Here is a 14,008-nt window from a genome sequence, read left to right on the forward strand (position 1 = left end):
GTATCAGTGTGGACGGGAGGTGCAAATGCAGACATGTATGCGTTTCTAAATGTACCCGGGCTAGTGTGGACGTTGCCTCTGTCTCTCAACCGCTCTCACCACTCTGCAAGAGATTAGGACTTCATGAAGGCCTAAAATGTTTTGTTTTGCTCACGCCCACTTGAAATCAAAGCGTGATTGGTCAATTTGCCCGTAACTCTTCACACCAAAACACATAGCTTGGCCTTCTCTAGGATTTGTGAAGTCCTAACCAATGAATGAGCCAGCTAACTGGGCCTCAATATAGACAGACGATTCTGATTGGATAACATGTTTCTTGAACTTAGGACATTAACTTGACAGTAAGCTTAACTATAGAACATAGATGAGAGAAAATGTATTGTATTAAATTAAATGAGATATAATTGTTTTAAATTATTTACTGAATACTTTATTATTAGTATTAAATATATATTATTTATAATTTGTTTAGGCCTTCTCTGAAGGCGCAGAAGGCCCTGAAGGTTCCCCACTGATATATTATCACTATTATTTTTTATCAATATTAGAGATAGAGAGGGATTGGTAATTAAATTATGACATACAAAAATATCAGTATGTGATGCATTGTAATCAGTGGCGGCTGCTGGTCTTTCAAAGAGTGGAAGCTCATTTTTGGCCTACATCCTAAAAATGTTTTATTTATTTGGCTAGTTCACTGGCTAGTTCACCACTACGACAAGCCTAGCCTACTGAATGAATTAATGAACGAACGATCTAACAAAACAATATTAATCAAGGAGGAAATGTGGAAATTAGGTTCAACTGAAACAAGGAACGTGGTGTATAATTGTATGAAATCCTATGATGAAATTTGGTTAGCAATTTCACCAAGCAAATACCAAGAAATAGGTTGCTGCTGTTTGTCTTTCAACTACAGTTGCGAAATTCGTGATGGGACTGAGCTTGAATAGCTTCGCTGACTTTTTGTAGTACAAAATTACTGTCAATCAAAAAGAGATGCGGTCTCTCGACAGACCCTCCAATTACCATGCGGAAGTTCAGCGTCCAGGCCAGCCCACTCCTCCATTCACCCCCAGAGACACTGAGCGTCCGAGGCGGGACATAATCTCAGCATTCATCCATTGACCGTATAGTTTAGAAGCACTGAAAAAACTGTTCAAAGCAGCCCCATTGAAGTCCATGGCAGCGGAGCGTAAACAGGGAAATGCACTGTGACGCTACGGGAATGTATGAGAAGGAAATCAGTCAGTCGACCTGCTAATATATGTAGCTGATTCTGAAAGAACTCGTCTTGGAAATTATCGTGTTCTAACGCATTTAAAATGTTAACACAATAGTAAATATTTGACCATGCAAAGTCACGAATCAAATCGTTGAAGTCAATTTGGCGAAGCAGGTCAAACTCGTTTGACATCACCTTCATGCGTATGGAAGCAAATCGTGACCAAAATTCAAATGAAAATGCATTTCCAGAAATGCATTTTCATTTTAAGAATGTGGCTGCATTATTTGACTCATAAATCAAATTAGTATTCAATCATCCTATTTTCATTTTCTTCTTTAAGACTGCTCATTCTTTCCCTTAATTAAAATGAAAACGAAAAAGACATTTGAAATGTAATTTTCAAAATATGCCCCAGCAAATAGATACCAAAATTCAATTTGAAATGTAAAATTTGAAAATGAAAATGCATTTCCAGAAATGCATTTTCATTTTAAGAACGTGGCTGCAAAATCGTGACCACAATTCAAATGTATTTCCAGAAATGCATTTTCATTTTAAGAATGTGGCTGCATTATTTGACTCATAAATCAAATTAGTACTGATTAGTACTGAGCGGACATTGCATTTTCATTTTCATGTTCTGCCCGCAAAGAACTGCCCATAATTCGAAAACGAAAATGCATTCTGAGCGGCGCAGCCGCTCTTCTTCAGCTCCCTGCTGACCGAGCTACCCATCTTGTTCGGTAGGGGGCGGTGTGAACATACGCATTGCATTACATGGCAAATGTGCCGGGAAATTGATTGAATTGCCGGGTCTTTAGAGGACGCATCACAGATCATGGCGCTCCCTCAAATTGTGCAGACACTGATAGAATTAGCTGAGCTGGTAGAAACTAATAATATATCTGAGTCTGATGCCCGTGACCGAGTAGAACAAGTCACAGAGAGCTTGGCTGCATACTCTGCCGTCACAGACGTACACATTAATGAGGTTGCCATAGTAAACCTCTCTTCAGTCCTGGAACGGCTGGATGCTGTGGAGCCTCAAATGGGACGGGGACGACCAACCATCCACATCCCGTTCGAGTCCATCGAAAACTATTTATTAAATGGTTTAAAAATAAAGGACATATTTATTTATGTCTTATTTTTTTATCTCCCGTGCCGGGGCCCCCTAGTGGCCCTGGGGCATCACAATCAATATTGCTATTATTAATGGTAACGTTAATAGTAGGTGGATAAATAAAGACAGTAAGCATGAACATATTAAATTACAAGTGTAAAAGTACATTTTGTCAAGTGCTGTGTGTTGTAACCTGGGAAAAGACACAGGAAACAATGTGTGGGTTGGTATATTTATAGTTAGTACTTATAAAATAAAAACTACAAATGCTACACTGCTTTGCATGCAGTGTTATTTTCTTTATCACAGTACACAGTATGTATGCCCTCTAGCCTGCGATACAAGCTATAACCAAAAGAAAATAAACCCAAACAAAATACAGGTCAAAAAATACGGTAGTGGCACTTCCTAGAGGATACAACATTTACAATTAGAAACAACATACATTTGGTATTGCATACACATTCATTCCTACACGTTCCAATAACCGTTTCCCAACATACTCACAATAGTTCGACTTTGAACACGACCACACACACACATCCAAACGTCTTCTCAGTTCTATGCGTGAAGAACACAAATCAACCAACATTATCTTTCAACAACCAACCTTGGAATACAACACATTATGCAAACAGATTAAACATTTCCAAGGCATGTAGCCGTACGTCGCCACATGGAACGTTGCTAACTAGCTCCAACTATCACACGTTATCCTTCTCCATCAATGCACCACCAACACATTACAAAACCATCTGCCATATGTATCGAACTGAGAACTCCATCCACTATCAAATGGCAGTATTTATTCGTTTTATCACTTAGTAACTACAAATTTACAGATTCCTTGGACACCACCACGCACTGCGCACCGTCCGGGAATCGCGAACCCAATTTTCTGCTAGAAAGGTACGTCACTTCCTAACCTCCCCAAATCCACCTGGTAAATGTAGGCCGTAAGGTGAAGCCGTTTTTCGTTTCATCCCGTTCCCATATTAGGGGCACTACATTCCTTTGATTCGGATAAAATACCTATCGGTTTTGAGCAAGAGAAAAAAAGTTCTCCATGTGGAATCCTGCAGTTATTTTTTTATTAGTGTTTAAAGTCAGCAGTAGTTCTTTCATCGCGTAATTATATTTTTATCATGAGTGATGAGGAAATCATCACGTGCTTGCCGCTGGAACAATAAAGTGCATCTCACGTCCATAAAGAAAGAAAAAACTACGTATTTTACCTGCACACGGTGGGATACAATCAGAAAGCTGCTGAAAGGGCTAATCCTTTTCCGCTACGTAGCCAAGATGGCGCACGTTTAGGGTGTCCATCGTTGTACACTGTTTTTTTGGACCGTTTGCAGTGCGCCATCCGGGTACTTTCAGTGCACTGAATTCTGCAGGTTTTGTGAGTGAAGCGCCCTAAGCACTGAAAGTCAGTGCTCGAAGTGCACAAGTGCGCGGTAGTAGACACAGCTATGGTCTAGAAGTTGACAATGTTCCCGAAGACACTGGGTTTCACTCCACTTGCTACAGGCGTTTCATTGACATTTATGGAAAAGGCAAAAGAAAGGCATTTTCTGTTGATTGTGAGAAAGATAAATACCTGACTGTATTTACAAATATGGGTAGCAGTTTTAATCTGGACCAGTCTAACTTTGTTATGGTTAAGTATTTTACTGTCAGATGCATAGAACAACACAAGGTCAGACTGGGCACTGAAATTCTTAAGCCAAGACAACGTAAGCCCCTGGCATAACAAAACATAAGTACACAGAACATAAATTACATCTATGTTAAGCTTAAATAAGTAAACCTCCTAAATATACAGATAAATATAAAAATACAATATACTAAACCCTAAATCAGGGGTCGGCACCAGGCGGCCCACGGGCCAATTGTGGCCCGCCAGCAATTATGTTTGGCCCGTCAAAATATTTCCGATAATGCAAAAAATTTCGCATTAATGTCAACTTCTGATTTCACCTCACATCAAAACCTTGACTAGGGCCGAGTAATTCTATTCTCACTAGATGAGACAGTATTTATGTGCACCAACAATGACGACGCACCATGTTGGGATGACAGTGACGACCATGTTGACAGAGAGAGTTCGTTAAAATAATGAAATTATTCAAACAGACCACCAATGGGCTCATTCACATGGTTCATTATCATTAGTTATTTGTAGTATACCTACCCATTCTCTATGTAGGCCTAGTTGTTGCGAGTGCACGTATCGCAAGGGCACCTATCGCAGCGTCTAAATAGGCAGTAACCCAGACTCTGGCTCGCCATCAAGTGACGAGGAAAAATACTGGCCCGCGGACCAAGTTACTTGCCAACCCCTGCCCTAAATACACTTAATAACCTATTGTTAACCCTATAAACCTATTCTAAACTAAGTGAAGTACAGTGAAGTACAATAGTGCAATATTACTGATAATGCAACCAGTAGCTGAAACTGACAGTGTGTAACGGTGCGTTCACACTGCAGCGGGGCGGGCAGAGCGGGGCGTCGGCTTCCAATTCATTTTCAATGTAACCAGGCGTTGACGCCCGCGTAGGGCATTGTGGGAAGGCAAGCGGGGCGTCGACGCTCGCGGAGGGTATTGTGGGAAGGCGAGCGGGGCGGCGAAAGTTGGATTGTTCTCAACTTTATGTAAATGACGAGCGTGAAAACGCCAGCGATGGCCAATCGGGTTGGTTTCTTGTAACTTAGCAACTGTTGGTCATGGTAAACATTTCTAGGTTTGACAATTTCAAGATGGAAGAGCAACTCATCGTATGTGTGTCTTTATACCCAGTATTGTATGATACGTCTATGTTCGATTACAGAGACATAAACAAAAAAAATTATGCCTGGCGCAGGGTTGCTGAGGTTGTCGGCGTCCCTGGTGTAGTGTATTTTGTACTTTAATTCAGTTTCTTCACATTACGTAACTTTCTTCTGTGCTAGCTGCATAGTCTAGCTAGCTCACCCGGCACACGATTGACATTCAACGCTGAAATGCTGGCTGGCAGCCACTCGCCATCCATACAGTGAATGTGTAGTGGCAAGTCATAATCTAGCGATTGATTTGCAGAGATTTCTAGTAATATAATAAAAGGTTACACATGTCAACGTTTATGTCTGATGCATCTTTTTTTCCAGCCGGAACAAGACCCGTTCCATAGAGTGCGGGTGGCATTTAATCTTTCACTCGGCCTAAAAAAAATGTGGAAAAAGATAACCTATTGTGTGCTGTAGATAAGATCATGTCAGATCTAAAATGCGTGTCGGATTTTTGCTTAATGTGTGTAAAAGTTGTATTTTGTCTGCACATTTGCCATGACATTATACGAACTACAACAGTGATTTAAGAGAACTACAGCTCTGAATGAATCTGTCTGACACGCCCCCGAGCATGGTGCACTGTGGGAAGGCCGGCGGTGCTGAGCGGTAAAAAAGTCTGCAGTGTGAACGCACCGTAAGTAGCTAGTAAGAAGTGAATCAATGACCATGTCAATGTCCATTCAGGAGCCTGATGGCAAAGTACAGTGAAATACATTAGTGCAATGTTACTAATAGTGCAACCAGTAGCTGAAGTGACAGTGTGTAAAGTGACTAGTATGAAGTGAATCAATGTCCACATCAATGTCCAATCAGAAGCCGGATTGCCCTTGGATAGAAACTGTTGTCCAGTCTGCGTATGCGCGACCGAATGCTGCGGTAACGCCTGCCAGAAGGCAACGGGGTAAAGCGACTGAAGTATGGGTGGTAACAGTCTCTTAGAATCCTGCCAGCTTTCCTGAGGCATCGTGTGTGGAAGGTGTCATGTAGGGCTGAGAGCTTCCTGCCGATGATGAACTCAGCAGAACGGACCACACTACATAGGGTCTTGCGGTCCCTGTCTGTGTAGCTCCCATACCACACTATGATGCAAACGGTCAGAATGCTCTCTATAGTGTATCTGTGAAAGTTACTGAGGATGACTGAGTCCATGCCGAACTTCTTCAGTCTCCTCAGGAAGAAGAGGCGTTTACGGGCCGCTTTGACCACCTTGTAAACAGACCAGGTGAGATCATTGCTGATGTTCATCCCCGAGGAACTTGAAGCAGCTGACCTTCTCCACTTCGGATCCGTTGATGTGTAGGGGTGCATGCTCCTCCTCTTGCCGCCTCCTATACTCCACAATCATCTCCTTGGTATTGCTGACGTTGAGAGAGAAGTTATCGTCCTGACATCATGATGAACTACTTTGCAAATATGTGTGCCACCTGTATGGCCACTCATCTGCCAAAACCGTGAACGATGCAAGATACAAAGCATTCTGCATGGCATCGTCAGCTTTGCCAGAACTATCCATGCCCCCGACAAGTGACGCTAAGAGACTGTTACCACCCATCATTCAGTCTTTTTACCCTGTTGCCTTCTGGCAGAAAATACCGTAGCATTTGGTCTCACACATGCAGACTGGACAACAGTTTCTTTCCAAGGGCCATCAGGCTTCTGAATGACCATTGATATGGACACTGATACACTTCTCCTAGTCATTTTACACACTGCCACTTTCAGCTACTGGTTGCACTATCAGCTATATTGCACTATTGTACTTCACTTGTTTTCTTGTATTAGGTTAGCTTAGTTTTATAAGGTTAGTATAGGTTATTATGTGTATTGTGTATTTAGAGGTTTACTATACTGTATTGGATATTATTAAATATTAGGAGGTTTATTATATTTTTGCTTATCATTGATGTAATCTATGTTCTGTGTACTTATATGTTATGTTATGCCAGGTTGCTTTGCGTTGTCTTGTCCTAAGGATTTTTCAGTGACCAGTCTGACCTTGTGTTGTTCTGTGCATCTGTCAATAAAATACTTGAATAGAAATCCTGCCCCTGAAAGTGTGTTGCAGGTAGTCCACTGCAGTTGCAAGCAAGGCAAATGTGAGTGTGGAAGATGTTTTTGTATGTCTGCAAGACTTTCTTGTATTGATTTGTCGGTGCCAAAATTGTGCAAATGTTACCCAGGAAACAGAGGAAAGGGCTACATGGGATGACAGCTCTGACTATAGCAATAGGGATGATACTGATGCTTAAGGATGATACTGATGATTAGGGATGATTCTGATGAGGAAAGATGATGTTGATGAGTAGGGATGATACTGATGAGTAAAGATGTTACTGATGATTAGGGATGATACTGATGAGTAGGGATGATACTGATGAGTAGGGATGATACTGATGATTAGGGATGATACTGATGATTAGGGATGATGCTGATGATTAGGGATGATACCGATGAGCAGTAGCGGCCGGCTCATTGAGGGCGCTAGGGCGCCGCCCCACCACTGCTGCATCACATTCCGACCTGAAAGCTGAAACTTATTGAATAAGGCTTAAAAAGAAAGAAAAACATGTCTAATGAGTAGCTAAAGTCAATATTATATAGCTAATAGAATGTTGAATCTGCAATAAAATGTGGAAGAAAAAAAATCTACGTTGTCTTAAGTTAGCTGTTAGGCTACGTATTTCCGGCTGGCGCCCAAGGAGCCCCATTGACTGTCGTTATAAGTTGTACATGCGTAGTTTGCTCTTCTCAATGCAAAAGATAGGACCTCGCCGGGGCGCAGAACACTTGCGCCCCAAACTGCTGATTTACTAGAGGGCTTGTCAAATACATTGTGATAGGGCTTGTTATGTCTGTCACATCCAATCACATCACTCAACACATTTAAGAAGTTGTTTATTTACGTTGTCATGGTGTTCTCTCAGAACTGAACCAAAGAGTATAGAAGCACTATAATCAATAGTCAATATAAGTTATTTGACTGAACTAGCTACCGATTGAGCTCTAACGTTATAAAGATAGCTAGCTAACGTCATGACAGAAACTTACAATTCAGTAAAGTCGCTAAAAAATATGCCCTTTGAAAAAAGAAACTTTCAAGAGAAGCTCAAAGTGAAGGAGCTTGGACCTGATCGGCCTGACATATTAATTCAGCAACAGTCGAATGACAGAGGAAGACAATACACTAGGTCGTTTTCAAGGACCTGCTATAGCAAGACAAGTTGGCTAACTGGTTGTGGAGAAACAAATGCTTTATTTCGTTTTCCCTGCCTCCTTTTTCAAAAGACAGGATCAGACCCAGCATGGATCCAGACAGGATTGAGGGATCTGAAACACATTTCAGAAAAAAGTAAAAAACATGAGCAAACAAGGGTCCACATGGAAAATGCAATGAGACTAGCCATGTTTGGGAAAATAAAAATATCTGCTCAACTTGATGAAGGCTACAGAATAGGGATCCGTAAGCACAATGAGGAGGTTGACAAAAACAGGCACGTCTTGTCTAAAATAATAGACTGTGTAAAGTTCTGTGGTGCCTTTGAAATAGCCCTGCGTGGCCATGATGAGAGTGAAAGCTCAGAAAATCCTGGTGTTTTTAGAGGATTGGTAGATTTAGTAGCATCACTAGATGCAGTTCTGCAAGAGCATCTGCAGACTGCTACTGTGTTTAAGGGAACATCAAAAACCGTACAGAATGAACTCCTTGACTGTATGTTATCAGTTTTGAGAGAAGAAATCATCGACGAAATCAGGAGTGCTGACTTTCTCTCCATCCAAGCTGAAGAAACTACGGACATTTCCACTCAGTGTCAACTGGTGCTTGTGATCCGTTACATTGACAAAGCCCATGATGTGCAAGAGAGTTTTTTGAGTTTATACCGCTCGAGAGAGCCACAGCTGATTCCATTGCCACAGCCCTTCTGGATAGGTTGAGCTCCATTCTCCCTGATGACCAGAAGAGCAAGCTTATTGCTCAGGCTTATGATGGTGCAAGTGTGATGAGAGGAGCCACAGGTGGTGTGCAGAAGAAGGTGCAAGATGTGTATGTAAATGCAAGATGTGTATGTAAATGCACACTATGTCCACTGCTATGCACACCAACTCAACCTTATCATGCAGCAGGTGACATCTCACATTTCTGGAGTTAGTCAGTTCTTCTCTGACCTGGCTGGATTTTCCACCTTTTTTTCAAGATCTCCCATGAGAACCAGTGTGCTTGATAGAGTGGTGGCACACAGACTCCCGAGAGCAAGCACAGTAAGATGGAACTTCCACAGCCGTATTGTGAACACTGTGTTTGAGCACAAAGATGATCTCCTCGAGTGTTTTGAAGCCATCAGGGACTCTGGCGAGTTTGATCCTACCACGATGCGAGAAGCTGGAGGGTTTGTGAGGCTACTGGAGGATGATAGTTTTAGCTTCTTCCTGAAGCTCTTCCATTCCATCATGCCTCATGTGGACATTCTCTACAGTCAGCTTCAGAAGCGGACCATAGACTCAGTCTTTGTCCAGGGAATCATGCAGCAGTTCACAGACAACGTACAAACCATCAGAAATTCCATCCCTACCCTGAGTGTATCTGAGCAGCAGCTGGCCAAGAAACGCCGCACGCTGGGCCCAGGGGAACTTCAGAGGTTAGCTACAGAGGTTTGTGACACCATCTTGGGCCATGCTAAACAGCGGTTTGCGTTCACCAAACACCTGATCAGTGCTACACTGCTGCAGGGAGACAAATTCCAGCAGTACAACAAACAGTTCCCTGAGGCAGCACTGAACACCACCATGGAGGCTTACCCACTGCTGAACAAGAACAAGCTAAAAACCGAACTGTCACTCATCTACAGCACTGATGAGTTCAAGAACTGCAGTGGTGCTGTGGCTCTGTACCAGCTCTTCATGGGGAACAACCTGCAGGACACCTTCTCGGAGACTGTGGCTCTGCTGAAGATCCTCATCACAACTCCCATGACTACAGCTGAATCGGAGAGGTGCTTCTCAACACTGAAGAGAATAAAGACCTTCCTCAGGAACACAATGTCACAGGATCGTCTCAATGCGTTGGCCATGCTCTCTATGGAGAAGAAGCTCATCAAAAACATCCCCAATTTTAACCACAGAGTCATCGAGAAATTTTCATCTGTCAAGGAGAGAAGGGCAAAATTTCAGTACAAAAGTTAAACACGAAAAAATTAAACAAAGTGGCTGTCATATGGCTTTGAGTCAGTTTACATAACATTTAAGTTTGTATATATTTAATTTCTACATTTGTTTTCTATTATGCCTTAGTGTGTTCATAATTTCAAGTTCATAGGTTTATAGTCTCAGGGTTTTGTGTTGTCAGATTTCATTCACAATTATTTAGACATAACCTACATTAGAGATTTATACAGAATAAAGCCCTTTTCACTTTATTTAAAAATGTTACATTGTGTATTATTCCTGTAATGTTTGACATGAGGAGCGTGGTCAGACACACTATCATTTACACAGTGTTACTCCTCTCGGGTTAAATGAAAGCCTAAATTGTTTATCAGTTTCAACTGACATTTGTTGTAGCGTTAATTCCCAAACAATGCCGTCAGAACTAAGAAAGTAAAAACATAAACTTACATTACTTTTTTAAACAGTGTTTTAACCCACACAGAATAAACGAATTGTAAATACAAAACGAATAATAAACTGCACATTAAACACATACGAAAAGTACACTTAATTGACTAATTACACATGTTCACATACAGAAAAGCAATTAAGACGGTAAACACATACCTCACTGGCCTCCTTACTCAAGAGGAATAAACTTGGACAGCTTATTCTTAAAAAATAAAACGTATTTGACTTCTTTAACTTCTTATATGCGTTGGCTTATTTGCTTGTAAACTGCCTCGTACATGCCACCAGCACAGCACCTCGTGTGTCTCTTTTGATGTAGTGCACCGGGAAACCCATCCTGACAGTAACAATCAACAATTTAAAAGCGGAAAAAATAGGTTCCCCCTTTTGTCCATGGTTCTATCTAAATAACAAGAAATAAACCGACATACACCAACAGAAAATACATTCTTCATTCATTGAAAAATGAATTATTCTCTTGTAAAATAGATCTAAATATGAGAGTTGCTTCTCTGATGGTAGCTACACACAGTATGTGCAATTTCAACACTTCAATTTACAAATTCGCAAATACATTTAGGAATGCACCAAAATACTGATTTCTGGTGTTGAGATAGCATTTTTGTTTTCGGAGCACAATATAGCCCCCCCTGGAAATAAATGCACCAGCCGCCACTGCCGATGAATAAAGATGTTACTGATGATTAGGGATGATTCTGATGATACTGATGAGTAGGGATAATACTGATGGGTAAAGATGATTCTGATGTGTAGGGATGATACTGATGAGTAGGGACCCTGGGATCTGCGACGGTGACCCCCTCATCCTCTGCCAGGAACCTTGGGGTTACCATGGATGACGAGCTCTCCCTCACGGCCCACATTGTTACGGTCTCCCGGTCGTGTAGATTCACCCTCTACAACATCCGGAAGATCAGGAGATACCTGTCTGAGCACTCCACCCAGCTGCTTGTCCAAGCAATGGTCCTCTCCAAGTTGGACTACTGCAACTCGCTGCTCGCCGGTCTCCCAGCATGCGCAACCCCGCCCTCTTCAGAGGATTCAGAACGCAGCGGCCCGCCTGGTCTACAATCTACCCAGACGCTCCCACGTTACCCCGCTCCTCATCTCCCTCCACTGGCTACCCATAACGGCCCGCATCAGATTCAAGACCCTGGTACTGACCTTCCGAGCAGTGAACGGGACTGCGCCCAACTACATCAAGTCTCTCCTGCAGCCTTACACCCCCACCCGCCACCTACGGTATTCTTCAAACAACCGCCTGGTGGTCCCACCTCTCAAGACCGCCCGGTCCCAGCACAAGCTCTTCTCCTGCCTGGCACCCCAGTGGTGGAACCAACTCCCCACCTCCATCAGAGACACGGACTGTCTCTCCACCTTCAAAAGAAGGCTCAAGACGCACTTGTTCCGGGAGTACAATGGTACTTAGTAATGGTTTGCTGAACCCAACGCTAGTTTCCTCAAGGATCACAATGACTCTTGCTTAGACTGTTGCTCTTGTTGGTTAGTGGTAGCTGATTTAAACTGTTGTATTCTATTTTAGTTAATCCTATTTTTATTGCTTTCCTACAGGTACACCTGCACTTAGAGATTAATGTTGTGTAATTTTAACTTGTTTAACTACATGCTCTTATGGTTTCTTCCCTTTAGCACTATTTTTTGGTTGTTCACAATATGTACTTCTTGTTTTTGACTACCCGCAATGCTGTGGGGCTATCTTGTTGTTATTATCAGTGACCTATGCACTTTGTAAAGTTCTCTCTTTGAAGTCGCTTTGGATAAAAGCGTCTGCTAAATGAATATATGTAAATGAGTAGGGATAATACTGATGGGTAAAAATGATTCTGATGTGTAGGGATGATACTGATGAGTAGGGATGATTCTGATGAGTAGGGGTGATTCTGATGAGTAAAGATGATTCTGATGACTATGATACTGACGAGTAGGGATAATACTGATGAGTAAAGATGCGCTGTGTTGTATTTTAGGTTGTTTTTGAGCTGTAATGAATCTATTGTAGAATTGTCAAATGTTTGGCATTATTCAGAATTAAGTGACGGGGTAGCATTTTGAGTCATTTCAGCCAACTTGGGCCAGTGTGCTTCTTTCTTTTGAACTTTCTGTGATTACACTGTGCCTACTGAACATTTTGATGTATAAACATCACAGTTTTGCTAAATTTACAATGTGTATGTTTAATTTTGCTTGGTGCCAATTCATAAAATATAAGCATATTTTCTACAAATTTACCATATTTCATGGTCTACATTCACACTTGAGTATAGTAATGCACCAATACCTGTCTCAAATGTTTAGGTACATGTATAAATGACAATTTGAGAAAAATGTTGTGTTGCTAAAATGAATAAAAATAAAGTTACAAGCAAAACCAGCAGCATTAGAATGTCGTTGTTTTAAATGTACAATCATATACATTTATGGATCGTGACAAAAAACTGCAGGATATTTTGCGGAGAACTTTTAAAGGAGACATGAAATGCTGTTTTTGGATGCTTTTATATAGGCCTTAGTGGTCCCCTAATACTGTATCTGAAGTCTCTTTCCCGAAATTCAGCCATGGTGCAGAATTATAGCCACTACGAGTAGTCCCACAATGAGCTTTCCTCAGAACGCGCTGTTTTGGTGTCTGTAGCTTTAAATGCTAATGAGGAGGAGAGGGGCGGCAACATGCGCTAATGTTTACAACGGATGTATCGCAATGGCTCGTAGCCCCCGTTGCTGTAAGATGCCTCGAATTTAGCCATTCTCATCTGATCACCCTGGTTTGCAGAGGTGCACACTCATAGTCATTTCAATGAAGAGAAAGGCGGATATCGCGCGCCATACCACCAACAGCAGAACGGTTATCCAAATAACAAAGAAGTGTAGCTACAAAACTGGCGTTACAGCGTTTGTATTCACACACATACTTGATGCCATCTATCTTTACATTAGCAACAGTAACTCGTTAGCTGCAGAGCTAATGTTACAGCAACATTCTAAGGGTAGCAAGCTAGGTAACCATACAGTAAAGCAACAAAATGATATAGCGTTAGTTAACTTACTTGTCCAAGGTTTGTAGCTTGACCAAGGAGAGTTAGTAATGATCCAGAATTTTATTTCAGCAAGGCCAGTTTTGTATTGGCTCAAGTTAAGGAAACAGTAGAGGCTGAAATGTTTGGCGCAGACATAC

The sequence above is a fragment of the Hypomesus transpacificus genome, chromosome 21 (assembly GCF_021917145.1).
Source record: "Hypomesus transpacificus isolate Combined female chromosome 21, fHypTra1, whole genome shotgun sequence".
NCBI lineage: Eukaryota > Metazoa > Chordata > Actinopteri > Osmeriformes > Osmeridae > Hypomesus > Hypomesus transpacificus.